The 15,406-nt window shown below is 39.5% G+C and overlaps 1 protein-coding gene across 2 annotated transcripts in view; it reads left to right on the top strand.

Annotated features, from left to right (window-relative positions):
* Positions 1-15,406, top strand: part of IL1R1 (interleukin 1 receptor type 1) — a 109,135-nt gene that overhangs the window by 21,551 nt on the left and 72,178 nt on the right. The window contains exon 1 of one of the 2 annotated variants that reach the window (XM_063788962.1): positions 12,327-12,636. The exons of the other annotated variant lie outside the window; for it this stretch is intronic. The gene's annotated coding sequence lies outside the window, so the exon portion shown is untranslated. Of the gene's footprint in view, positions 1-12,326; positions 12,637-15,406 lie in introns of those variants that run through there. 2 annotated transcript variants of the gene reach the window in all.

Genomic DNA, 15,406 nt, shown 5'->3' with positions numbered 1-15,406 from the left:
TACTTTTTAATGGCTGAATAGAAGATTTTTGATTTGTAATAACTTAAAGCTTCATGAGATTTTACTCTGCCATTTCCAAAGCTTCCACATCCGTTTCCAGTTACCTACACTATCCCAGAACTCAGGAAATCCCTATTTTGCAAACTCATCATTTGTTTGAGACCCCCCTCAAGCTTCTGATTGTCAGAGTAGCCCCACATAACCATTAAAAGCTTTGCTGCTTTCTCTTTTTCCAGCAGAGGTCCTCTGTGTGGGTCAAGCCAAGTCTTCAGCTTGCAGCCAAAATTGGTAATGTTGGCAGAGGGGCGGGAGGCTGGCAATCATCAATTCTCATCTTAATCATTGTCATTTTCTCTTCTCTGAAAATTTTGTTTTTCCACTCCTAGTCATTTTCTTAGCTCTTTGATTCTTAAAAAAAATACAGCTTCTTCAATTTATCCATGTTTGTCCAATTATTGTAGCATTATCCAGAATATCCTTTATCAATTAAATCCTCCCAGGAAGCAGAAGCTCTTGAAACTCTTATTTTGATATTCATTTCCTGACTAACTATAGAAATCTATGTTTCTTAAGTGCTCTTTAAACCAATTCTTTTTGGGATTTTTCCCTATTCATTTCCTCATTAATGAGCTAAATAACACTTGGGCCTGTTCTAAACGTAACATTGAAAATTTTGCACACCTCATATAAACTCCGAGAACAGGGCAAAGGGAAGCATGTTTATGACACTAATTCTTCTAGCAGTGAACTCTTGCTGAATAGGTCTGGAATTTACTGGCAAAACAGGGGTGGTGGGAGGGCAGCAAGAGAAGAAAGGATGGGGGTGGAGCCGTGTCCAAAGGAAGATGCTTTTCCGCTCTCTAGTTCCATGACTATGTTTTTTTTTTTTTTTCCAAGCCAGAGTAAGTGCATCTTGTCTATAGAGGTTTACTCAGGACTGAATGAAGTTTTGCCAGGATGTACTTAGAGAAGAAAACTCAGAGGCCAGAAAGAGAGATTGCTCTATACCTAAACCAAAACTACATATAGACATCTCCAAGACCTTGAGACTTGAAGGTGCTGATTAGCAGTTTTGGAATAAGTGGGTGATTATTAGCTGGTTTCCACTTTTGTTCATTAAGAATTGATAAGAAAATAATAGTTGCCTTAGTGGAATTGCATGTTATTCAAGTAAGTCATGTAGAATGTTTCTGGGGATTTAAGTTCCTATGGCCAAAACTCCCCAAGGTAGTTAGTGGTTGAAGTTGGTGAAGGAGAAAAAAAAGGGGTGGAAAATCAAATGAGGAGCAGTCATTTTAAGGGGCAGAAAAGAAAATGTCATCAATCTAGCTCATGTTATTGAGAAAGCTAGCAAAAGTTCTTTCTGGAAAACCCTTGTGAGTCTTCATTTCTTTGGAGTATTTTGAAGTAGAATGTCTAGATTAGATAACAGGTATATGTTTAACTTTTGGGGAAAATGTAAAATTGTTTCCCAAAGCAGCTGTACCATTTTACATTCCCTCCAGCAGTATTTGAGTTCCAGTTCATCCATATCCTCCCTTGCACTTGGAATGGTTCAAACTTTTCATAATAGCCATCCTAACAGGTATATAGTGGTACCGCATTCTGGATTAATTTGCATTTCCCCGAGGACTAGTGATATTGAGCATTTTTTCGTGTGCTTATTTACCATCCATATATATCTTCCTTGGTGAAGGATCTGTTTATATTTCTTGCCCATTTTTCAATTGGCTTATTTATTTTCTTGTATTGCTTTTTAAGAGTTCTTTACATATTTTGGATACAAGTCCAGTGGTGTCAGCCGCCCCACTCCCCAGCACCTGGTCTGGCCCTACCTGCAGTGGGACCTCCACGTGACCCTGGTCCCCACCTCCTCTGAGTGTCCGAGGAGACACGCGCGGGGCAGCAGGCTCCCGGCAGCTGCAGTGGGACATCCCCGCGGGACCAGTCCTCCTGCAGCAGTGTGGGGTCCAGCCACGCCCGGTCCCAGAACCTGCCTCCGTCCTGAGCTTCACCTGCAGCAGAAATACACCATGATCTGCCCTGGGGAAAACAAAACAAAACAAAACCAACCAACCAACCAACCACACATATAAAACTTTAATAGGAAATGGAATAGAAGTGACTACAAAATACTACCATTCAATTTCATCATGCAAATATTTCAATATTTTCACTCACTGGCAAAATAAAGCACATGTAACTCTAAATGTGAAATAATTCTGAGTCTTTGACTGAGTCTTCTAAAGAAAGAATAAAATGCTGGTGAAAACGTGAAGTTGTGTAGTGAGGGATTTATGACCTTGTTTATTATTTTTCTATAGATGTTAAGATGATCATGATTAATACCAATTGAAGCATTTACAGAATACTATTTAGGCCCAATAGTGATATTAAATTACAGTATCAGAGAACCTGATTGATATGGGGTCTGGTTATAAAGAAACTTTATTCAAAATCATCTTTGTCAAAGTTTTAACACAGAAGCAAAAGTCAAATATGTTCCTACATGAGATACAAGCTATTCTTGCTAACAGTACAAATTCTGCCCTGTAAGTATTAGTATTTTCAGGTTTTTTCCTTTCTATGAAACGGTTGAAAGGAAAACTTTAGTATGCTATAACTCATAGGCTACTTTGTGTATTTATCATTTTATAAACAAATGTCTTGACAATTAAGTTGTGTATGAAGGCCATCATCAAGTCATTAACTCTTATATCAAAACCTATTATTATTCACTGATTTAGATAATTCAATTTATGTGTGCGTTACCAGGTTGCAGTCAGCCAACAGACACAGAACAGGTTAATAGAAATACATATATTTTTCTTATCAGGTTTTCTTTTATTGGAACAGGTTGCATATATATACACACATATACACATATATGTGCATATATGTATGTATATTTCCATTGATATAATATTCTAGAAAATGCAGACTAATCACTAGTAACAGAAAAGCAGATCAGTCGTGGCCTGGGGAGGGGCAAGAGTGACGAATTACAAAGGTGTGTGAGAAAAATTTTAGGATGGTGGACATATTTACTATTTTGGTGGTGGTGATGGTTTCATGGGCTTATACATATGACAATACTTAACTGATACACCACTTCACAGCTGTTTCCTAAGAGTTTAACCTTTCAGCTTTAGGCCCCTCCTCCAACACGGTGTCCTTTCTCATTGCCACAGCATGAACCAGTCTTTCCCCTGAGTCACACACATACAATCCTTGCACAGCAAGTCATGATGGTGCCCTGTGTGTATGTGATAGTGATGGGAAAAGGATAAAACAAAACACTCAACTTGTGTTATGGCAAAAAGAGATTGCAGTGATGATAAAGAATGCAGGAAAGGAAGCCAATTTATCTGTTAGGAAAAAACTTCCACTTGCTTATAAATTCTGTTTCCTCTGATGAAGTTTCATTATAAAGTGTTTTCTTTTTCTTTAAAAACAAGAAGATGAGAGGAGATTGATTACTTAAAAATTTTTACATTAAAGAATACTGGAAAATTTCAGAGAATAAATGTAATGTATAAGGCCCATATAAGGCCTTAGGTTGAAAACAACACGCACCCATGAACTTGCTAAGTAATTTGAGAAATAGAACATAACTGGCCTCTTTGAAGTTTTCTGTATACCTCTCATTCTACCTCCCTGCTTCCCCCCAGAGATAGCTACTCTTCTGAACGTCAGTGTTTCTGTAGTGTTAGCATTTATGTTTGCATATAAAAAATACATTATTTTACTTCATTTAAAGATTTTTAGGCCGGGCACGGTGGCTCACGCCTGAAATCCCAGCACTTTGGGAGGCCGAGGCGGGCGGATCATGAGGTTAGGAGATCGAGACCATCCTGGCCAACATGGTGAAACCCCATCTCTACTAAAAATAGAAAAATTAGCTGGGTGTGGTGGTACGTGCCTGTAATCCCAGCTACTCGGGAGGCTGAGGGAGGAGAATCACTTTAACCTGGGAGGCGGAGCTTGCAGTGAGCCGAGATCGTGCCACTGCACTCCAGCCTGGCGATATAGCCAGACTCTGTCTCAAAAAAAAAAAAAAAAAAATTTTATAAAAATAATGCACTATTCTTCCTTTTTTCATTTTACATTTTGTTTTTAAGCTGTATTCCTGTCAATATATGTAGCACAACTTAGTTTTCACACTGTGTCTTATTCAGCGTGTAAATATACTGTAATTGACGCATTCATTTTCCAATCAACGAATTTGGGGACTTTTACAGGATTTTTTGCTATTATGAAAAATGTTTCTCTGAGTGTTCCTCTACTCGCCTCATAGGGTGTGTACTCGTGATATTTTTTAGACAAAGTGTAAGCTGAATCTTCAGATAGGCACGTGTTCAAACTGTTTTCCAAAGTGGTTGCAGTGATTTATATCACATCAAACAGAGTTTCTACTTGTTGCCAACATCTGGTTTGTTAGACTCTGAAAGTTTTTTGCCTACCTAGGAAATGTGAAATAGTTTCTCATTTGTGTTTCTAATTTCCTTGGGTTTTTAAGTTAGGTATCTTTTCATTTAGTTTACTGGCCTTTCAGGTTTTCTCTTCTGTAAAATGCCTGTTTTTGTCTTTTTTTGCCTATTTAATACTTTTTTTTTCTCTTCCTAACTGATTCTAGGCATTCTATATGTTTGTGTTACTAACTCTTTCTAAGTTATTTGTGTTATAAATGTCTTCCTCTTCTGGCTTGTCTTTTATTTTTTTAAATGATGTCTTTTGGTGAGTGGAAGTTTTTAATAATAATGTAGGCAAATATATTAATCTTTATATATTTTAAAGCCTTTGAGTCTTTTTAAAACTTTTAATTTTACCATCCTGATATTATCTTAGATAAATATATTCTTTTGTATTTTATTCTTAAAGATGGGAGATTTTGCCTTAGTATGAGATTTATCTGAAGTGGATCTTTTTTTTTTTTTCTGCATGGGATGAAATAAGGAACCAATTCTGTTTCCTCAGCATATGCTTTGCCAGTTGTCCCAGAAGTTGTTATTGAACAACGTGCATTGCCACCTCTGTCATGTACTAACTTTCCATACGTATTTGTCAGGATAGGAAATATTACAATGAAGTTGCAAAGCTTGAAATCTCAGTGACTTAGCACAACAAAAGTTTACTTCTCACAGTTGTTAAGTCTAAAGTTGGTCATTGGCTCTTTCTGGTGGTTCTTTTAGAATGGTGACTTTATCGGGGATCTGGGCTGCTTCCTTCCTGCAACCCTACAAGCTAGGAATTATTTACTTTCATAGCTTCACACATAAGAGAAAGATAGGGATGATAGAAACTCACATGAGCTCTTAACTGCCCTGGACTAGTGGCTTGGTCCCAACCATAAACAAGGGAGGGTGTCAAATTTGGGGAGCATATATACATATTTAATGAGCATTAATTGTCTGTACCGTATCTTCTAAGTGTGGACCTCTTTCTGTTTCCTCTATTCTGTTCCCGGTCTATTTGTATATCCTTGCAACAATCTCTTAATTGCTAAAGCTTTGTAATAAGTTTTGATATCTGCTTGTACAAGTCCCTCATCTAGAAATACTGATGAAAGAAAAAAGGCTATAAAATATTAGGAATGAATAGGGATGTATAACTGTGGACATGGCAATATTTAAAGATAAGAGAATACCAAGAGTGACTTTAAGTCAAAACATTTGAAATTTTAGATAAAAAAAAAAATTCCAAGAAAAACATAATGTATCGAAATTGACTAAAGAAAAAATAAAAAATCTGAATAGTCTCATATAATATTAAATATTTGATTCATATTATAACTATCCTACAAAGAATAGTTTGTATAAAGAAAATAGTATAGTTTATACAAAGAAAATATTTTACCTAAATGATATTTGAGTGAGTTCTACCAAATATTCAAGCAATAGATAATGTCAATCTTATACAAAATTTTTAGAGGATAAAAATTAAAAGAAACACATTCTAATATATGAAGCTGGAATACCATTGACACCAAAACTAGAAAATCCCAGTATAAGAAAATAAAATCATATTTCAACTTAGAGGTACAAATCTTAAAATGAAATAAAATTATCAGTGTATAACCCGTGGAGATTTTAAAAAGATGAGAATCCATGACCATGTTACGATTATACCAGAAATATAAAGATGGCTTAATCTCAGGCAATCTATTAATATTATATATCATATATAGAGTAAGGGAAAAACTGTTATTAATAGATGCAAAAATAGTTTTTCATAGTATCCAATATCTATTCTTGATACTCTCTTGGGCAACCAGGAAGAGAGGAGGTCATTCTTAACCCGATAAATGATGTCTACTAAAAACCTAGAAGTAAATCTTGTACTCTATAAAACACTGGTTCTCTTTAAATCAGGAGCAATACAAGAATTACTATTATGAATTAGTTTATTTAATGTTTTGCTGGAGTTGCTGGCCAATGCAGCAAGATAAGAAAATAACAAAAGTAAAAAGCACTGTAATAAAATGAACAGAGCTATTATTGTTTGAAGATAATATGACCTGTCCACATGGTAAACCAACAAAAAATGCTTGCTTTTTACTGTTGAGAAGCTGGGTCATATTCGACAGTCAAGAATTCTGGAATAAGTTGTGTTTCATCAAATCCCTATTTAATTGCATAGTACACTGCAGTGAAAGTATGATTATGAGAGCCATATAATAGCATGAAAACTATTTGTTAAGTCAAAAGAGATTACAAAGATGTATGTACATAGGAAAAAAAGAGTAGGTGGGAATGTTGCTTAATGCTAAAGGGGGTTAGGTGGCAAGATCATGAATTAATTTTCCATCTATTCTTTATGTCCCATATCTTCTGTGCTGTGGCTATATTGTTTACAACAAAAGTATTTTTAAAATTTGTACTAATGAGAACCTTTGGAATCTTCCTGCAGATTTAGTGATGCTTGTTGATTTGTATCAGAGAGCTGTTGAAGACAACACAGTTTCACCTAACATTTGACTGCACAATAAGTCAGATGCATTTATTGGGTTGTGACTCATACTTAGAACCTGACATATAATGAATACCAGTAAGACATCATCTTACCTTATTAAACACAATAACTTCCTTATTCACTAAAATAACTAAAAATAGCACCACGCCCAAAGTTCACAGAAATGTACATCGAGGCATTGTGGTAGAGTAAAAGAGAAGAAAAAGGAGTTAAACAAAGTCTGTAGATCCAAATCCTAGTCTTGGCTTTCCCATACTAGGCTTGGTTTCCTATTTCAAAATGTGAATAGTGAGAAACTGCCCTGTTTATAACATTGATTTGTCATGAGGGCAAAACAAAGAACCCAAAATTAGAGGGCCTAGAAGAGATGGTAGAAGCAGTTTCCATTGGATGTTCATATGCATCCAGTGGCCTTTGTTTGAGTTCTTCCAGGGATGGGGCAAACACTGTCTCTGCATTGCTGAGTGCTTAATCTATTGTTATGAAGATCTTTTTCACATTGGCCTCCTGGACGTCTATCCCATGGCCTTCGTTCCATCTCTGGGTTAGGGTATCATGGCTCCTAGCATGGCCTGGTGGCTACCAGGTGTACAGATATCAATCCTCTTAGCCTAAGGGCCCATGGGAGAGCCTAGCTGGTCTTCTTTGGCCATGAACAGCCTTTGTTATTGTTTTCTCTGCATGCCATGACAAGAGCGTGTCTGAGGGCATTCTCCAGTGATGACCTCCTTTGTGTCAGAAGGTACACTTCCACCAGGGCAACTACAGCCTCCTACCACACATCATTCACTGTGGACGTCTTAGTCAGTCAAGACTCTGGCATTTGTTTGGTTTTGTTTTCCACCAGTGCTTTGCTTTTTCATATGCCCTGTCCTGTACTTAACAATATGAGGTTAGGGAACTAAGAATGGGATTTTAGATTTGTCTGTGTTAAGTCTCACTGTGTTAGATTTGGCCTATGGTTCTATCTTAATGGCGTCTTTTGGGACCCTGATTTGCTCTCTCAGTGAATTCACAGTTCATTTTAACTCCAGGACTCCCAGAATGTGGTAAGCTTGCCTGCTCTGCCCTTCTGCTGTAGAAACCTGTTCTGCACCTCCCAGCTCCCTCCCCAACCCCTGGCTTGGCCTCGAGGCATTCTTCTTTCCTGCATTCAAGGCCTCCAGGAATATTACCACACACCATCTGCACATCGTCTGGTTCTTTTGGCCAATGCCAATTTGATAAATTTTTTTGGCTTCAGTGTCCAGTTCTGCTTTCTAAACTTGTATTTGCTTCCTTTGGAAAATGTATTCCTTCTTTCTACCCTCCCTCCTTTCCTGCATTCCTCTGCTCTGTACTCTCCACAATTGAAGAGTGCCATGACCATGTCCATGCCCAGCCTGGCTGCCTCTTTTCTGGGAGGAGAGGTCAGCTCCACACCTGAGAGCCAGGATGGAACCAAATACCTGGAACTGAGCCTGAGGCTTTCCAGTAGAGCATACTCTTCTAATTGACTCATTTACCATTGAGTATGGGTGTTTATACATGTATCCAACTCTATTAACCATATTCTTTGTTTTGCTCACAAGACAGATGTTTGCAGATACTTACATGAAATTCTGATTCACTAAGTTCACAGCATTTAACTGTGGTAATCTCACCATCTAACAACCTCATCAAACAAAAGATTGCATGAGCTTCACCAGACCTGGCCTGTTTTTAGTCATTTCATGCTTTCTCTTGGTGATCGTGGCTTCCTTAAGTGCTGAAAGACTATCCCTGTAATCATTCATCTAGAATCTTTCCCATTCCCTCATCTGTGCTTGCAAAATCCCTTAAACTCAGTAATGGGTGTGGAAGCTGTCTGTCTGGAGGTATGAAGAATTAAGGGATGGCATTCTCCCCGGAGGTTTGATAGAAAGCTGGACACAGTGCGGTCTGGAAGAGTCATGGGGATGATATGAATTGTTCATGTATCATTGCCTGGAATAGGAGTATGATAAGCAGCCAGGCACTCAAGTCAGATCCTTAGGGCCTGACCACAAAGGTTACCAGTGGCCATTGGGGATGGCATGGTTAATTCTCTAGTGTAAAGAGACAAAGGTTAAACTAACAGAATGTGTCACACTGGAAAGCATTTTGGAGATCAGGTCAATTAGCACTCCCTGTGTTATTGTGCACACAAGTCACCCAGAAAGCTTAGTCAAATATAGATTTGAATTCAGTGGTTCTGGGGTGGGCCCTAATGTTCTGCATTTCCATCGTGCTCCTTGGTGATGCTCTTGGCTTATGCGCCACACTTTGTGTCCCAAGAGTTTAGACTATACTGTTGTGTTTTGTTTTGTTTTTTCAGATGTAGAAACTGAGATCCAGTGAGATGAAGTGATTTTCCCAAAGATACATAGATGAAGTTGAAGCTTAGCTCTTTAACCCAGGTCTGCTGGCGTCCAGGTTGGTGTCTGTCTAATTATAGAATTGCTGGACTTAGGAAAGCAGAAGTCTCCTGCCCTCTCTTAATGACCCATAGCATGTTGAGAGGGAGCCAAGGTTAGATTCTAGGGTTGCACATACTTGCACAAACATGATGCACACACATGCACACACATACTGTACGTGCTTCTTCCTATTCTCCTTTTTCAATTGGGAGGTATAAGAAACACATGGATTACAGCCACATTAAAGATATTCATAAATGCAAATCAATTCTGAATGTGTAAACTTTTCCATAAGAATATTCTGGGAAAATACTTGAGTTATTTCTGACCTTTTATGTGTAAACACAGACATTCTGGAGTTTGTCAAAGACCATGTTACTGATAAAATTGTGTTAGAATGACGTCTTCTGATAGTTTAAATGTTAAAAGCTCTGGGCTCAGCTCAGGGAATTCTATACTTTAGCATTCATAAAGGACCCTAGAGTTTGAGAGATTATCCATTAACTTCTGATATTGAATTTTTGTTGCCAACTATGACTATTTGTTTTCCCTGAACTCTGTAGGGGAACAACACAGCTGACAAAACCCAGGCAAAAGCGTGTGTGTGGGTGCGTGTGGGTGCATGTGTGTGGCGTGTGTGTGTTCACACAGGTTAACTAAACAGTGCAGATTCCTCCAATTTTTCTCCTTTTTGAGAAGTAGGAAGGAGCAAGAGAGAAGAAATCATCTGGAGTGGAAAAGAGGGCTGGAAAAGTCCTTGAGTCAATCAGTTTTCTCACCTGTAAAATGGGCCTAAAGAATTTAAATTTCCGTGCAAGTCAAAACCATAATGAGATATCATCTCACACCAGTCAAAATGGCTATTACTAAAAAGTCAAAAAATAAGAGATGCCAACAAGGTTGCAGTGAAAAGGGAATGCTTATATTCTGCTTGTGGGAATGTAAATTAGTTCAGCCACTATGAAAAGCAGTTTGGTGATTGCTCAAAGAACTTAAAACACAACTACCATTTGACTCAGCCATCCCATTGTTGGGTATATTCCCACAGGAATATTAATCATTCTACCGTAAGAACATGATGTTCATTACATCACTATTCTCAATAGCAAAGACATGGAATCAACCTAAATGTTCATCAGTGGTAGACTGGATAAAGAAAATGTGGCACATGTACACCGCGGAATATTATGCAGCCATGAAAAAGAACAAGATCATGTCTTTTGCAGCAACATGGATACAACTGGAGGCCATTCTTCTGAGAACTAACACAGAAACAGAAAATCAAATACTGCATGGTCTCACTTATAAGTGAGAATTAGACACTGAGTTCATACGGACACAAAGAAAGGAAAAACAGACACCAGGACCTACTTGAGGATGGAGTGTGGGAGGAGGGTGAGGATTGAAACTACCTATAGGGTACCATACTTATTACCTAGGTTACAAAAAAATCTGTAGACCAAGCCGCCTGAATACACAATTTGCCTGTATAACAAACCTGCACAAGTACCCCTGAACCTAAAAGAAAATTAAAAATAAATAAGTAAACGAATATATAATTTAAATTTCCTTGAAGGATGCCTGGCACCTATAAGTGCTCACTTTTGCTATCTCCGTTATCATCACAGAGAGAAGGCACAGGTTCAGAGTTGGGAAAATCACCCCAGGATGCTTGAGTGGGGTCTGCTTGAGCGAATGGCGGTGAAAACTGGAAAGAAGGGGAAGGAGCAAAGAGGAGGTGGGCTGTGTCGTGCTGAGTGGTGTCAATTGGCTAGGGTAAGGAGTGGCAGTGGCAGAATTGAGGCTGCAGAGCATTGAAGCGGAGGTTTGAGCAGTGCCTCTTAGGGTCAGCAAGCGGCCCATCCAGGTGAGCACAAAGAGCTCTTGGAAAGGGTAGCGGGAACAATGACAGGAAAGTGTGTGAGACCAGATGTCTGAAGACCTTGAATGCTAGAATTGGAGGCTTGACTCTTCCTCCCTACGATGCAGATTTTTGAGTAGCGTTGTGATAGGCTGGACTCTGTATCATGTTGAGAATGTTCATCTGAGTGCAGAGCACAGGAGGAGCTATGAGAGAAATAAAAGAGGCAGGCCAGGTGCGGTGGCTCATGCCTGTAACCCCAGCACTTTGGGAGGCCAAGGGGGTGGATCATCTGAGTTCAGGAGTTTGAGACCAGCCTGCCCAACATGGTGAAACCCCATCTCTACTAAAATTACAAAAATTAGCCAGACATGGTGGCGGGCGTCTATAATCCCAGCTACTCGGGCTGAGGCACGAGAATCACTTGAACCTGGGAATCAGGGGTTGCTGTGAGCCGAGATTGTGACATTGCACTCCAGCCTGGGAGACAGAGCAAGACTCTGTCTCAGAAAAAAAAAAAAAAAAGAGGAGGCTTGGCAGCACCAGATCTCCTAGGTGGATCTGGCTGCATTTGTGGAAGCCAGAGGCTCCAGCTTTCATCTCCCTGAGCTGAGGGGCGATCAGTGGCCACCTCACCTCCAGGGTGTGGTGAAGGGAGACTTCCAGAGTTCTCAGGGCACATGGCAGGGGTGGTGGCCACCATGAGAAGTGGGCCTGCATCTGGGACACGAGCAGACCTGAATAAAGAGTCCTGCAGCATTGCCTGGGCTGACTCTAGGGAGATTGCTCTAAGGATTGGGAGGTAGGCAGAGAGGGAAAGCTTAGGCCACCACAGGCCTGGGACTGACCAGTCAAGACTCTGATGATGGGAACATGATAATGAGCTGGATTCAGCCAGCAGGGCTTGTCCAGGTTCAACACAAAGTCATGAGAGGAAAGCACCAGCTTCGGGAAACGTTAGAGGTTACCGTGCAGTGGCGGGTGTTGGTGTTTCTTAAGGGTCTGGCACCTTTGCTGAGTGATTCTGGCTGTCTGCCTGGCTCTGAGCTTCCTGTTCATAGTTCCCCAGATGTGTCACGGCTGAGGGATTAAAGCCCTAAGAGGCTGTGACACAGCCATCTCCAAAACCCCACTTTCTCCTTCCTTTGAGCCTCCGTACCAGCTGGGGCGTCCGGCAAGATGTGAGTTGTCACTCTGCTGCGGCACAGACCTGAATTAACAACTCTAGCTAGGGCTGACTTCAAAACGCACTTTCGTTTTTTAATAACCAACATCAGCTCAGCAGGCTTCATTTGGGAAAAGAAACCTTGTCGGATTACCCCGACATTCTCCACCTCCTGGGAGGCCAGCCATTCCCAAATGCCCCAAGGATGAAGAACGGAGACGGTAAGATGATTAATTGCACTGCAGGTTTTTTGTTTCTGTATTTTTTTTCCCTCCTTTTTTTGGGTTTACTTACACATTGATGAGGTATTTAGGAAAGACAAATGGAATCTGATAAAAGGTAATGTTATATTGTTTGTCGAAACAACATTTTAAGGATTTCTTGAAGTTATATGGCTCTGTAGGCATGTTTAACTTTAAGATGTGTTTCTGAGTCATATTAAGAGAACGACTGTGATTATCTATGGAAGATTAACTATGAAATATATGGGAAATATACTTTATAACTGTATATTACTTATAAACCATGAATAGTTACATGACTTTTGGTATGTGGTGAGAGATGTTAAGTGAAAGGTGTTGTAAATGAAGTCGTTTTATAAGACTGTTGTTACTGTAAGAATTGAGACTTATTTTATCACTTCCCATTAAGCTTCTACAGTGTTAGAGAGGCATAACCCAATGTTTGACTGAAGGTGCCATGTTTTTTTTTTTAATTTATTTTTTATTTTGTTTGAGATGGGGTCTCACTTTGTCACCCAGATTGGAGTACAATGGCATGATCTTGGCTCACTGCAACCTCCGCCTCCCAGGTTCAAGCAATTCTCCTGCCTCAGCCTCCCGAGTAGCTGGGACTATAGGCGCCTGCCACCATGCCCTGCTAACTTTTTGTATTTTTAGTAGAGATGGGTTTTCACCGTGTTAGCCAGGATGGTCTCGATCTCCTAATCTCGTGATCCACCTGCCTGGGCCTCCCAAAGTGCTGGGATTACAGGCATGAGCCACCACGCCCAGCCTGAATGTGCTATGTTATTAACGGCAGGCTTTATTGGTTTCATTTAAAGGTATAATGCATTGTATTGGCAAAACTTGTACACGCTTTCTTCAATAAGGACCTCAAAGGTAATCTTAAAAGCCTGATCATATTTTTCTCCCCCCCCCAGAAGCTTTGCCAATGTTGCACCTATAGCTATAGAGAAGACCATGCACTCTCAGAGGGGATTATAAACATTGTCTTGCATTTTTATCCTTGATCTCCATAATTTATCCTTGATCCCCATAATTCCTACTGATAGTGTTGTTGTGCATAAGAATGAGAAAATGGGACTGAACCTGAAAGATTAAGGAAAGAAAATAACAAAACAAAAAGGAAAACCTAATGAAGCTTATCATTCAATTCAATTTATAACTCCTTATTGCTCATGCAAAATGTGAATTTTTCGCTGTGTTGGTGAGGGTGTGAGGAGTGGATGGTGGGGAAGGATGCTTCAAAAAATACAGCTAAGGACCAACTGGTTTGGTGAGTCATGGCATTCACCCATGAGACAGCTGGAGAACAGTGACGTGTGTGTCTCTGTGTGTGTGTGTCTGTGTGTGTGCATTCGATGCCAGAGATTGGTGTTTACTATAAATGTGTTGATCTGTTAGGAAAAGGAAGAAGACAAAGTTGTCCAGAAAGAGCCAAGAAAACTTCTTGAGATGAATTTGATCTGCCTAATGGTAGTGATGAGTTTAAAAAGATTCTTATGGCCTTTCCTAACACTACATGCTGTTGTTAATCATTGAACTGACAAACCCCGTTGGGCACAAGACTGTTAGTTTACTTAGGAGGAAAACTTGGCAGGAACGGTCAAAGAATAGCGAGGGTATACTTCTAAAATACGTCCTTGGAACATTTACACAAACAGCACAAGCTCATTGTCAAGAATAAAATTTTAAAAAATACATAGAGATAATAGTAAAAGATGAGAAGTGAAAACACACCACTGTGAGATAAACACTGTTAACATTTTGGTAGGTGTATTTGTCTCTGAGTACATTTACATATTGAAGAAATATATTTGTACTCTACATGCTTTTCGGTTATCTGCTTTTACCTCACAGCGATGGAGCATCTTGTTATGAGAATGAGTTTTCTTTTACAAAAGCTTTTCCATTTCATTGCATAGATAGTTTATTAAATCCTGTTGGCAGGTAGTTGATTGTTTTTCTCTTATTAACAGTACTAAAACTAACACCCTTGCAGCTAAACCTTTGCATCTCCTCACGAGTTTTCCTTGAGATAAATCCCCAGAGGTAGAATGGTAGGGGTCAAAGGGCATGGGCATTTTAAAACTCTAGATCCCTGCTGCTAAATTAATCCTAGGAAAGTTTAATTAATTTATATGCCCACCAGCACTGTATGAACATTTTCCAACTCTGTCATCAGCATTGGGTTTTATAATTTTTTGAAAAGTGTGCTACTCTGCATGCACACGTATGTTTATTGTGGCACTATTCACAATAGCAAAGACTTGGAACCAACCCAAATGTCCATCAGTGATAGACTGGATTAAGAAAATGTGGCACATATACACCATGGAATACTATGCAGCCATTAAAAAGGATGAGTTCATGTCCTTTGTAGGGACATGGATGAAGCTGGAAACCATCATCCTGAGCAAACTATCACAAGGACAGACAACCAAACACCGCATATTCTCACTCATAGGTGGGAATTGAACAATGAGAACACTTGGACACAGGGTGGGGAACATCACACACCGGGGCCTGTTGTGGGGTGGGAGGAGCGGGGAGGGATAGCATTAGGAGATATACCTAATGTAAATGACAAGTTAACAGGTGCAACACACCAACATGGCACATGTATACATATGTAACAAACCTGCATGTTGTGCACATGTACCCTAGAACTTAAAGTATAATAATAAAAAAAGAAAAGTGTGCTACTCTGATAATAGGCAAAGGTATATTTTGTTGTCTTAGTTTACCT

The sequence above is a fragment of the Pan troglodytes genome, chromosome 12, assembly GCF_028858775.2.
Source record: "Pan troglodytes isolate AG18354 chromosome 12, NHGRI_mPanTro3-v2.0_pri, whole genome shotgun sequence".
Classification (NCBI taxonomy): Eukaryota; Metazoa; Chordata; class Mammalia; order Primates; family Hominidae; genus Pan; species Pan troglodytes.
Note: the sequence above shows the minus strand (reverse complement) of the source record. Positions and strands in the feature narration are given on the sequence as shown.